This window comes from Nicotiana tabacum, chromosome 11 (genome assembly GCF_000715075.1).
Source record: "Nicotiana tabacum cultivar K326 chromosome 11, ASM71507v2, whole genome shotgun sequence".
NCBI lineage: Eukaryota > Viridiplantae > Streptophyta > Magnoliopsida > Solanales > Solanaceae > Nicotiana > Nicotiana tabacum.
Window position 1 is genome coordinate 148201478 of NC_134090.1, and position 13659 is coordinate 148215136.

The following is a 13659-nucleotide window of genomic DNA, read 5'->3' on the forward strand; positions in this document are numbered from 1 at the left end:
GAGAGATGCCATCATGATCGGGTCCGGTTTGGGGTCGTGACATGTACTAAGAACTAGAAAGGCTTAGAAACATATTATGTAGTTGTGTGAATCATCTTCTTGAGTTTGCCAGTCTTCTTATAGAAGAGTTTGAATAGCCGTTGCAGATTGATCTTTGATTGAGGCACAGAACCCTCTAAGAGATTTGACCCATGGGGTGCCTCCGAATCCTGCACATGAGATGGGCTGGATGCGAATACGTCCTTCCCTTTTCATATCCATATTCCAGGAAGTGATTTGTGGCTTTAATTTGGTTGATTAATCTTCAGTATCTTCAGATTCTAATTTAGTCCTTGAAGTATGGCCTGATATTCTTTAGCATCTGCACTTGATATGTTTCCTTCTTGAAAGCCTCGATGTCCTTCGATTTAGCCTTGACTACCTTTAGCGCCTAGACTTGATTTTGTTTCCTTTTTGATGGATTTAACTTCCTTTGATTTAGCATCGTTCTTGTTGCCTTTGATCTCGTTTCCTTTATGATGTCCTTACCAAAGGAACTTCCTTTGAAGTAGTGCTACTTCCTAGTTTCCTGCAATTAAATGGATACAATTAGATTTGCGCTATTGTCATCATTGAAACTTAAGTGTAATACAGTTTTTCATTTTGCCGCACCTCATGATTATTAATGAAATATGCTGGCTTTTTTTTCGGGTTCATTTTCATCTTGCCTTGAGTCATATCAACTTTCTTCTAGATTTGCATCTTACCTTTAAGTTTGTCAACTTTCTTTCAAAATTTATTTTTCTTAAATATTGACAACTTCTTCTTTGCATTATTTTGTTTTATAACGTTGGCAACTTCTTCTTGCTTGGCAGGTTTATATATGCTCTCAGTTGGAGGATCATCTGCACTTTGTAGATTTTTTTTACTCTATTTTTCATCTTCTATTGGATTAAATGAGAAGTTTTTACCTCTTATTTTAACCCTTAGCATTTTGGTCCAGTAGCATCATAATTGAAATAATATTTATCTTCAACGGATATTTTAAATCCTTTTTCCATTAGCTATCCAATACTCAATAAATTTCGATCAATTTTATGAACATAAAAAATATCTAAAATTTTATTAATAATTAAATTTGTAGTGATTGCAACAGTTCCTTTTCCTTTTGCAAGAATATTGTCACCATTACCAATTCTGAATGTCTTGTTTCCCATGGAGGTAAACTCTTTGAAAAGATTTTTGTCATATGTCATGTGGTTTGTACAACCACCATCAATAATCCAAAAATCAGATTTATTGGTTAAAAGAAAAGTTACCACAAACAAGTGATCTTCTTCTTTTTCATTGGCGACTTGGGCATCTGCTTCATGCATTTGAGCGTTGAGCCAACAGAAGCGGATGTAGACTTGAGGCTTGAATCACAGATCATCCCCAAGAGGGGCAGTTTCAAGTACCTTAGATCGGTTATACAGGGGATGGTTAGATCAACGAGGATATCGCACACTGTATAGGGGTGGGGTGGATGAAGTAGAGGTTAGCGTCTAGATTCATGTGTGACAAGAAAGTGATACCGATACTCAAAGATAATTTCTATAGATCAGTGGTTAAACCGGCCATATTGTATAGGGCTGAGTGTTGGCCAGTTAAGAACTCACATATCCAAAAGATGAAAGTTGCAGAAATGAGGATGTTGAGGTGGATGTGCCGGCACACTAAGATGGATAAGATTAAGAATGAAGATATTCGGGAGAAGGTGGGCATGGCTCCCATGGATGTCAAGTTGCGGGAAGCAAGGCTTAGATGGTTCGGGCACGTTTAGAGGAGAAGCCTAGATAACCCAAGGAGGTGTGAGAGGATGGCTTTGGTGGGTACGAGGAGTGGTAGAGGGTGACCTAAGAAGTATTGGGGAGAGGTAATCAGGCAGGACATGGCGTGGCTTTAGATTATCGAGGACATGGCCCTAGATAGGAAGTTGTGGAGGTCGAGCATTAAGGTTGTAGGTTAGGGGGTAGTTGTGCATATTTCTACGGCACTCCAGAGTGAGGCTATTCTATTAGGAATTAGCCTTAAACTTCTAGTGGTTAATGTTAAGTTCACACCACTCTTTCATTTCTCTTAATGCCAGGCTTTATCTACTAGTTATTACTTTGCTTTTCATCTATTTTCTGGTTCTTGTGATTCTATTATTTTTTTCTATGATTTTTATTGATGATACTAATATATTACCCCTTTCGTCTTCTTTTCATCTTCCCGAGCCGAGGGTCTATCGGAAACAGCCTCTTCGGGATAGAGGTAAAGTTTGCATACACACTACCCTCCCCAGACCATACTAGTGGGATTTTACTAGGTCATTGTTGTTGTTGTTCATGACCAAAATGGTTGTAGATTTTGCATTTTACATCTGGCCTATTCCAATATTTAAATGGTGGATGATCTTTTTAACACAGTGTTGACAAGGTCAGTAATTTTTTTTTTGAATTATTACCCTTACTTTAAGTCTTGGTTGACTACTAGGGCTCCTTCAACCACACCATTTTGCTTCATAAGTCTCCTTTACTCTTGTGCCTGCAATATATTTAACAGTTCTACCAATAATTTTGGATGTATCCATTATATTTTCTAAGGTAGTTATAGATACTTCATATTTTTTTAGGCACTGCAACAAAAAATTTTGAATCCTTAAATTTAGTACCAAGTAATATTACCTTGTTGACAATGCCAAGCAATCGATCTGAGTATTATTTGACGGTCTTAGATTCCTTTATTTTATGCAACTCAAATTTTGTAACAATACGATCGGTCGTTTTGCTCTCTAGATCTCCATTCTCCTTTTTGAGGCTTGCCATTGTGCTTTTACTATTTTATGACTTGCGGGGATGATTGGTTTGATTTTAGAAGGGTTCGGGTTAAACTCGGAACACTTAGTTCCATAATAGTGGCCTAAACTAGCCAAGTTTGACTTGAGTCAACACTTTGAGTGATAGACCTAGGAATCAGGATGAAGGTTCCAATAAGTTCGTATGATGATTTTGAATTTGGGCATGTATTCAGATCGAGATTCGGGTGATCCGGGAGCACTTCGCCGCTTATTTTGGAAAGTTGGCATCTTGAAGGTTTTAGAGTTCCTAAGTTTGGTTTGAAGTAAACTTTGGTGTTATCGATATCCTTTTTGGATTACGACCCTTGGAATAGATTCTTATTATGATTTTTGATTTGTGCGTAAAGTTTTGCGTCATTCCGAGTTGTCTAAGTATGATTCATTGCGTTCAAAGCTAGTTGAAGAAATTTGAAGTTCAAAAGTTGACTAATTTGGTTTGAGGATGCGATTCTTAGTTTCGATATTGTTTTATGTGTTCCGAGACTTCGAGCAGGTCTATATTATGTTTATGAACTTGTCAGTGCCTTTGGACGGGGTCCCGAGTGGTTCAGGTGTGTTTCAGACCACCCGGAGTAAAGTTCAAAATAATAGTTTTTGCTGGTACTGATTTCCTTTTTCGCGAATGCGAAAGGAATCTCGCGTTCACGATGAAGGATTTGGGAATGTGGCATTTTGTGCTTCGCATTCGCGAAGGTGGGGTCAAGTTCGCGAAGATTGGGGACTTTGAAGCTCCCATTTGCGAGGGATAGGTCGCATTCGCGTATAAGGAGATAGGCCTGGGGGCTAGGCCGTTAGTCTTCGCGTTCACGAAGGCCTGTCCGAATTCGCAAAGCTTTGGCTAGCTTAGCCTTCATGATCGTACAGACCTATCGCATTCACGATGAATGTTTTCTAGGTGCTGTCAGCTTTTTCCTTCACGATCGCGAGGGTATTTCTGCGATCGCGAATAAGGGTCGCTGGCAGAGCACTTACTAAAAATCGGGACTTAGCCTATTTTCTTCATTTCTCACATTTCTTGGTCGATTTTAGAGCTTCTTGGAGAGGGATTTTCACCTAAAATTTGAAGGTAAGTGATTTCTACCTAATGTGAGTTTAATACATAGATTACGAATAGATTTTAACATAAGAATTGTGAAAATTATGGGATTATGTTGAAAAATCTAGGGCTTGGTAAAAATTAGATTTGACCACGAAATTGATTATGGAATTGAGTAAAAATTACATGTTTGAGTTCGTAAGGTCATGAGTAATATTTATCTATTAAAATTTTCGGAATCCCGGCACGTAGGCCGGGGGTAAATTTTAGGAACTTTCCAAATTGAGTTGAGAATTACTCTAATAGTTAAATTATGAACTTTTGGGTATATATTGATTTGTTTGTACAACCTTTGGCTAGTTTCGGATTATTCAACATCGATTTGAGGCAATTAGTAAGGTTGAAGAGTCGAGTGGTGATCTTGGAAGTAAGGTAAGTCTCTTGCCTGATCTTGTAAGAGAAAATTGTCTTCGTAGGTACTTAAATTTTATTTGCTATTAGTTGTGAGTGATACGTACGCACGAGGTGACGAGAGTCCGTACGTAGCTAAAATCCTATTTATGTCTGGGTAGACTTAGGACTTTATCATGCAATATTTTTATTATTTGAACTCCACTTGTTAGTTTAATTACTTAAATTTATAATTAAAATTTGATTAGGGATTATTTTAGGCCGAGCTTCATTACCTTGAATTTTAGCGGTATACTTGATTGTTGGTAAACATTATGTTTTCTTTATGTGCTCATCACTGTGTTGTAGTTGTTTGACCCGTAGTTCGAAGAGTTTCTCTATTCTTGTAAATCGGGCCATATGCCTTGTATAGCGCGGTATTAGATGCATTCATGGATCGGGTCGTACGACCTCGGTATTGTATTTTCACGATTATTATGCATCGGGCCATACGACCTCGACATAACCCGTGCGTAGTATTGCTAAGAATCAGAATATATATGATATTTCCTTCTTGATTTGAGATTTGATATTTATTTGATGGTTCTTATTTATTGAGATAGTACATGATATTTGGGGATATTGAACTTTCATATTATGTTAAAGGATCATGTTATTTACCGTTTTTTTATTCCATTGTTATTGTGGTATATCATGCCTAATTATAATTCGTTTACTTTATTTATTGACCACTAGTAAGTGCCGATGTCGACCCTTCATTACTGCTTCTTTTGGCGGGCCTTTGGAGAATCTGGAACCTTTTCCCAAACCACGCATTATACTTTGGGTCCACCTCACCTTTAGCCAGATCTCGGACCATAGTCTTAGGCTCGAGGAACCGGCATTCGTTCCACAATTTGCGAATTTTATCTTCCGGGAATGTGGCTCTCGACCTTAACTCAATGACGTGCTTGCTCAAGTCTTCATCTTTGGGGATGACTTGAAACCTTCCCAGTTGGCGTAGTACCCGATGGGGAGCATACGGTTGGATACTCCGAACACCCATTAAAAGAATATGACACTCTCCTGCTGACATATATAGCACCTCGGTAACGGGCAACCACCCAAATGCCCATTCAATTTGATCGGCAGTCAATGACCTCAGTCGTATGAGCCAAGCTTCGGTACCCTCAGGAAATGCAATACCCCTTACCCGCTTTTCAAATTCTTCGATATAGCTTAACCCAGTCAGCCCATAGTTCATGTACCCCGCCCGGTGGCACAGATGTTCTTGCATCCACAACTAAAGTAATAAATTGCAACCTTGGAAAAAATGTCCTCCCTCCCTGCAAATAGTCAATGCTCGGTAAATTTCTGACAAAATCAAGGGAAATATAGTGTTATCTACCCTTTTAATTGCAATATCAACCATCCCCACGAGACCTATCTCTATTTTCTTATCTACTCGTGGACAAATCACAATTCCCAAGAATGTCGTTATGAACACCAAGGTTCGTCTTGCTTCCCATTTACTTCTATTCCCAGCATGGGTTAGTCCCAGATTTGGTTCTTCGAAACCCCGAGGATTACCATAACGCTGATACAGGAACTGAAGAGTGAAACATCCTCCCGACAAATCATCATTCTGAATACTCCGGCTGATGTTTAGCAAATACAAAAATTTGTGCGGAGATACCAGTCTTGGTGACAACAAATATTGACCCCTCATATTTCCATTCAGGCCCGCATAACCAGCGACTTCCTCCAGCGTGGGCGTAAGCTCAAAAACCCCAAAGTGAAACACATTGCGGGTCGGGTCCCAAAATGGTATTAAGGCCTCGATGACATCCGACTTTGGCTTGACATTTAGTAGACCGACAAGACCTCTCAGGATTCTAGCCACTATTTCTTTGTTGCCTTCTCCCAGATCATTCCACCACATGTGGAGCTGGAGGGGGACCTCATTAAGTATGGTCAAAGATTCATTTGCATTTGTGCTAATCCTGCACATTTATTAAGGTGATTAAGAAAAAGGTAAATTTATTTGATTCAAAACAAAACTACTATTTTTTTTCAAACTAAAATGAAAGACCCGGTTTTTCAAATACGGCCTTTCAGCATTTCGGAGACGAAGATTTTAAGGTTGTGTGGATTAACCAATCGAAATCTTAAAAATGACCAAAGGTGGCTATTTATGCAAAATCAGCCTTTCGGCGTCCCTTTTGGGGACAATCGGCTATTTTTGACAAAAACGGCATCACTTGACTTATTTATGGCGAAAATTAAAATTTGACATTTTTGGCTATTTTTGCAAAAGTTGAAGTTGGACCCGATGAGGGTTGCCTACGTATCTCACATCCGGTGAGAATCAAACTTGCGTAGTTCGGGCAGAGAAACTAGCTATTTTTGAAAACAATATTCTTTTTCCTTTGTTCCTTTTATAACAAACAAACAAACTATTTTTCTTCTCCGTTTTTTAAAACAAGACAAACTAAAATAAAAGACTCGTTTTCACGCATTTTTGCTTTTTGAGTAAAACAAACAATTTTAAAAACATAAAATATTTCCTTTTTATTTTCTCAAAATTTCGGCAGAGTTTCGACAGTAATTGGGCATTGGTTTATTCTAAAAATAGGTAATTAACTCTCTACACTGTTATTTCCTCTCTCTCCTTTTTCTTTTTCTCAAATTTCTGATATTCCCGAGATTCAGAAGCCGGTCAGCATGCAAGTCCGAATAAATAAATGCACAAAAAACAAGTAGGATGCATCAGGATGGTCTTTTTCATTTCAGGTTGTTTGTCCTAGACGGACCCAACCCCTGTGTTGAGTCCCCTAAGTCAAATGCACATGATGCAAATAAGCGTTCCTACTAGGGATCCGACATGAAGTTGAGTTATTTCTAGGTTCAGAACCTGGGTGTTTGTTCTAGACCTGGCTTACCCGAGCGGACAGCTCGGGCCGGGGGGGCAGCGTACCGGGAATACAGAAGCTTCGCCGGCTTTGCAACTTGTCCGAACCTCGTTCTAAATTTGGGATATGACTCTAATAGAAAAGAAGTCATACGAAGTGCACACTTCTTCATGATTTAGAAGACTCAGAGAGAAGAGGAATTTCGCAACAGTTTATATACAGTTCACGGAATATCAAAGCGGTAAGCAATCAATTAGCACATTAGGCCCAAATCATGTAACAAAATCAGATAATGGATAAAGCCAACTATAACAATTATTCTAAGCTCGAATTCTTGAACCCTAAACCAGAGATTCTGGGTTATGTCCCTGTCACACCTCCTTTTTGTGCGCCCGCCCCGAAGGGTTAAATGCGCGAGGGAGTTTTTCCAATTTAAGTGACAATATTCGAAATGGGATTATTTATTTAATTCAGAGTCGCCACTTGGGAAAGGTTTGGCTTTTGGGGTCCCAAGTCACCGGTTTATCTTGAATCCCGAATCGAGGAAATATTCGACTTTCCAAATGAAGTCTACGAACCAGAAATTCTAAGTAAGGAATTCTGTTGATCCGAGGGAAGGTGTTAGGCACCCTCGAATCCCGTGGTTCTAGCACGGTCGCTTAAATTGTTATAATGGCTAAATATCTGATTTAAATACATGTTTTGACTTATGTGCTTTTATTAAGTTTAAACCGCTTTTATTATTATCATTTATTTTTATAAAATTGCAACGTCATAAAAAAACGCATCTCGAACCACGTCACAATCAATGCACCCGTAGTTGTTAACACATTTTCGACTCCGTTGAGATTTGAATTCGGGTCACATAAATGCGCACCCGAATTTAAGAATGTAATTTAATTAAGTCGCGCCTAAAGAGTCTAACGCGTTATTATATTTAGGGAAGGCAGTGAAATTACTAAACAGTCCATCCCAAATTCTAAGTATTCAATATATATACACTTATGAGGGCCCCGCAGTTCGTGTCTCTCATTTGGCGAGGCTCGTCTCGTTATTTTAAAGGGATAATCTTGGCATGACTACATTTCCTATTTTTTTTGGTTTTCTAAAATAAATGGAAGAAGGAAAATACATTCTAATTAAATTACATGTTTGGCCTAACTTGGATTCTTGTTAGTCATCTGATTAATCATTTACAGGAATTATTTCGTGCCTTATTCCATGGGTAAGCATGCTTTAATTTGATAAAAGGGATTGCATGCGAAATTTGATGAAAGGCTAAACTTACTCCAGATATTTCTTGAGTTGAATTTAACTAACTTATTTAGACTAGATTAAGGGAATTAACTACTAGAAATTGTTACTAATGGAATTCGAACGTGGTCCTATATACTGCCTAACGGGATCCGATAAAAAAGACTTAAAATAAATCAGAACTGCGTTGTATTTAATAAGGTTGAAGCATTCTACCCTATGCATACAATTATAGCTGAAAAGGAATCTAGTTATCACTCTGTCAACTATTCATGCATTCTACGAATTGCATAATTGCATCCTTCGACAACCAAACAACTATGAATCATAATAAAAAAAGACTAAAACTTTAGTTAAGTATAAACTAACTATCATTTTATGCTATTGAATTACAAACTAGCAAGTTACACGAGCCCATCAATATACCATGAGTATTGCAGCAAATAATTAAACTTCTTCAACATCCTTCATTTCATGCTTTCAACTATTACAGTTACATCAATGTGGGATTCGAAATGTGTACCTGGAATGCTGAAAGTGCAAAGAAGAAGAAGAAGATAGGGAAAATCAGCAGCAGCAACAACAAGATAGCAGCAACGGCAAAGCAACACAACAGCAATGACAATCCCACGCAAAACGAACCAAAGCAAATAAACCGACGATACAGTACCCAATGTCGATTTCAAATACTCAAAGGAAAATCCTAAATCTCGACAGAACCAGTAGCAACTTGATGCTGAATTTCTAACAAAAGGATGAGGAACAGCAGTGTTTTCAGTTTCAAATAAACATGAATTTCTTTTCTATCTCCCTCCCTGATTTCTGAAACCTCTCTTTCTTATTCAAAGCTGTTTCTGTCTAGTTTCAGCTTCTCCTTTTATGTGTGTGTATCTATGTCTGTGTATGTCTATGTATATCTCTCTCTCTCCTATCCCTGGTATCTCTTTTTTCTCTTCCTAAACGGATTGCATTCCCTCTCTATTTATCCTAAAATCAGACTATCTACAGCCTGTCAAAACAATTCAAACTCCTCCCATGTGATCTCCTGTCTTTCCACTCCCAGATAAAAATAAAAATCCCCTCCCATGATATTCCCCTGACAGGCCCTTTCTTATTATTATAAGGACCTATCTCTTATTATTTTAAAAACAAGTATGGGCAGCAGGAGTATGTGTTGACAGCACATGCTGTCAAGTTATTTTAATCTCTAAAAGGCCTTAATGCACATGTTGTCCACAAGTGCACATGCCATCAATTCAGACTGCAGCTACAAACCAATCCTTAAATTTTCTTATTCAAATACACCAACTATAAGTAGCTATACTCAATTCTTAATCTGATTCAAACAAAGTTTCAGCAGGAAACAAATCAAATTGTTACCATTCAAACAGCTGAAACTAATCGACGACACGTATCGAATCGACTATACTAATTATAACATATACAATCAATAACCAATGATCGGAATCGAACAGTATTGAACAAGGGGTTCAGATTGCACTGTCAAAACAAAAATGACCCTGGGAACTAATTAATCAACCAATTTCAATTTCAGTCGATTTTACAGTTTACACACACACACATTATCAGTAAATGAAGAAGGGATTGACCAAATACAGAGGTCCGGGCAAGGTGGACAGAACAGTCGACAAAAAATTCAAAAATAAAAATCAACTAAACATTTGGGGCATATGAACAGACATTTAACTACAACAAACACATGAACTGATAAAGAAAAGGAAAGCAAAAATACCTTAAAGTCTTGAAAAATCAGCAAACCCTAGCTCGGATTTGAATCGACCTTTCTTGGGGTTGAACGGACTTTAATCGAAGTGTTCTCAACTGAGAACACTTCGATTAAGGTCCATTAGACCCTAATCTTCTGGTTCAAACGGACACAGATCGGACTCAAGAACTTCTAGGGTTCCTAAGGGCAGATTTGGGATTTAGGTTGTCCTGGTTGGATTCGGACCAAACCAAACCTGGTTTGGTCATGAGGGAGGTCCGGGGAGTGTCTAGAGTGAATCTGGGGTAGGTCGGTGTAGATCGAAGTTATGCTCGAATCTTCAAATGAAGACTCGAGAACCTAGGGACTGATTTGAACTAAGCGGTTGGTGGATTTGGATTTAGGGTGATTGAGTGGTCCTAGGGTGTTAGTCTGGTGGCCGACGGTGTTGATGCCGCCGGGTTTCAAATGGAAGGGGGCTAAGGCGGCTAGGGTTCTAAACCCAGGTTCGTCTCTGAAATGAGAGAAACGGATGAACAGTGAGGAGGGGGTCGGTTCGGGGGGTGCGGGTTGAAGGAGGTAGGCTTTATATACGGAGTGAACGGATTGATATTGGCCGTTAGATCGGATGAGATTAACGGCCTGGATCCAAGGGTTAATAAAACGGTGTTGTTTGATTTAGCATTGGGGTCGGGTTTGGTCCGGGTAACGGGTCGGGTGTGGGTTTTAAGGGTGAGTGATCTGGACCGTCAATCTAGTGAGATTAATGGTCCAGATTGAAGATGGTACAACGACGTCGTTTGGACGGTCGTGTGGCCAGCTCAATTGGACTGGATAAAAGGGAACCTGGACTGGTCATTTTGGTTTGGGCTCGTTCCTATTTAATTTGGACTGGCCCAATCCGAAAATCCTTTTCTTTTTTAATCTCTTAATTAGATTGTCAAATAAACTATAAAAACATGAAACAACAATTATCACACAATTAACATTTAATTAAAAATAACATCACTTAATGGCGAAATAGAATGAAAGATGCATTTTTTTGTGATTTTCCTTTTAATAACCGGATTATGGTTCAACTACACACGACATATATTTTTTGCATTTTGTTTGATAATAAAAAAATAAAAAAAAATGGACAAGATCACAAATAACTACCAAAATTGCCACGTAAATTCCAAAAATTGTACAGCAAGACCATTTGCTATTATTTTTTATTTCTTTTGGAGTGATTGTCGCGTAAACAAAAATCACGTGCTCACAGCTTCCCCTCTTTGTTCGGAAACACGAAGAGTTTTCGTGCAAAGATAAAGTGAGCGGATATGAGCGATTTTTGCCTATTGGAATACTCCGTGTGAAGCACATTTTGAAAGATTTGACCGAATCTTTGCTTCGAAGATTTCCTACATATCCTGGGCTAAACAGGAATCAGGTCAGTGTAGTTCGGGAAACTTTGGTAGTTGGGACTACCATGGGATTGCAATGCTTGTTGTTACTGCTGTTGTTGTTGCCACTGTTGCTTTACCGACCGCCTTATTACAACCAAAGGAAAATTGAAACTGAACTAACTACTTATGCTTGTCAACTGCTAGTTACAAGATTCCTATCTATGATTCTTTTGCAACTTGATCTTGGGTCTTAGCTGATTTTGCTTGTGGATTTCAATCCGAATCTTGATGCTTGCAAGTTGTAGGCGCTTGTTTATTTTTGCAATATTGAGTGAGACGGGATCGGACGAGCTCGGGACCTTGATCAAATCTTGGAGCGATCCGCCCTTCGTTTTTCCCAATATCTCGGAACATCTTCTTTTTTTGTCTTTTTCTTCTTTTCTCTATTCTGGGTTGAGACTCATCTCATGGGTCGTCTCGATCCATGCGCCTCGAGGTCAGACCTGCGGGGAAAAACAAACGAACGAAATTTTCTGCCCCAGTTTCACTAGGAAAATTTCATGAGTTAATTGCCAGGAAGTTTCTAGAATTGATGAAGGGATTGGAAAATTTCAGTCTACAAAATGCAACTCAGAGGCTGGAGCCCTAATGTCGCCAAAGGTAAAAATGCTCAGTTCAGGGTTGGAGCCCTAATGTTGGCTAAATGGAAAAAGCTCAGTTCAGGGTTGGATCCCTAATGCTGGCTAACAGACAGATGCTCAGTTCAGGGTTGGGGCCCTAATGCTGGCTAAATGGAAAATGCTCAGTTCAGGGTTGGAGCCCTAATGCTGGCTAACAGACAATGCTCAGTTCAGGGTTGGATCCCTAATGCTGGGTAACTGGAAAAAGCTCAGTTCAGGGTTGGAGCCCTAATGCTGGCTAACAGACAATGCTCAGTTCAGGGTTGGAGCCCTAATGCTGGCTAAATGGAAAAAGTTCAGTTCAGAGTTGGAGCCCTAATGCTGACTAACAGACAATGCTCAGTTCAGGGTTGGAGCCCTAATGATGTCTAAATGGAAAAAGTTCAGTTCAGGGTTGGAGCCCTAATGCTGGCTAATAGACAGATGCTCAATTCAGGGTTGGAGCCCTAATGTTGGCTAAATGGAAAAAGTTCAGTTCAGGGTTGGAGCCCTAATGCTGACTAATAGACAATGCTCAGTTCAGGGTTGGAGCCCTAATGCTGGCTAAATGGAAAAAGTTCAGTTCAGGGTTGGAGCCCTAATGCTGACTAACAGACAATGCTCAGTTCAGGGTTGGACCCCTAATGCTGGCTAAATGGAAAAAGTTCAGTTCAGGGTTGGAGCCCTAATGCTGACTAACAGACAATGCTCAGTTCAGGGTTGGAGCCCTAATGCTGGCTAAATGGAAAAAGTTCAGTTCAGGGTTGGAGCCCTAATGCTGACTAACAGGCAATGCTTAGTTCAGGGTTGGAGCCCTAATGCTGGCTAACAGACAATGCTCAGTTCAGGGTTGGAGCCCTAATGCTGGCTAAATGGAAAAAGTTCAGTTCAGGGTTGGAGCCCTAATGCTGACTAACAGACAATGCTCAGTTCAGGGTTGGAGCCCTAATGCTGGCTAAATGGAAAAAGTTCAGTTTAGGGTTGGAGCCCTAATGCTGGCTAAAATGAAAATGCTCAGTTCAGGGTTGGAGCCCTAATGCTGGCTAAATGGAAAAAGTTCAGTTCAGGGTTGGAGCCCTAATGCTGGCTAAATGGAAAAAGTTCAGTTCAGGGTTGGAGCCCTAATGCTGACTAATAGACAATGCTCAGTTCAGGGTTGGAGCCCTAATGCTGGCTAAATGGAAAAAGTTCAATTCAGGGTTGGAGCCCTAATGCTGACTAACAGACAATGCTCAGTTCAGGGTTGGAGCCCTAATGCTGGCTAAATGGAAAAAGTTTAGTTCAGGGTTGGAGCCCTAATGCTGACTAACAGACAATGCTCAGTTCAGGGTTGGGGCCCTAATGCTGGCTAAAATGAAAAAGGTCCCGGGGATACTATCTGACCCCCTTTTTTTAGTTTTTTCCTTTTTTAGTAAAATGTAAAAGAGAATCCTA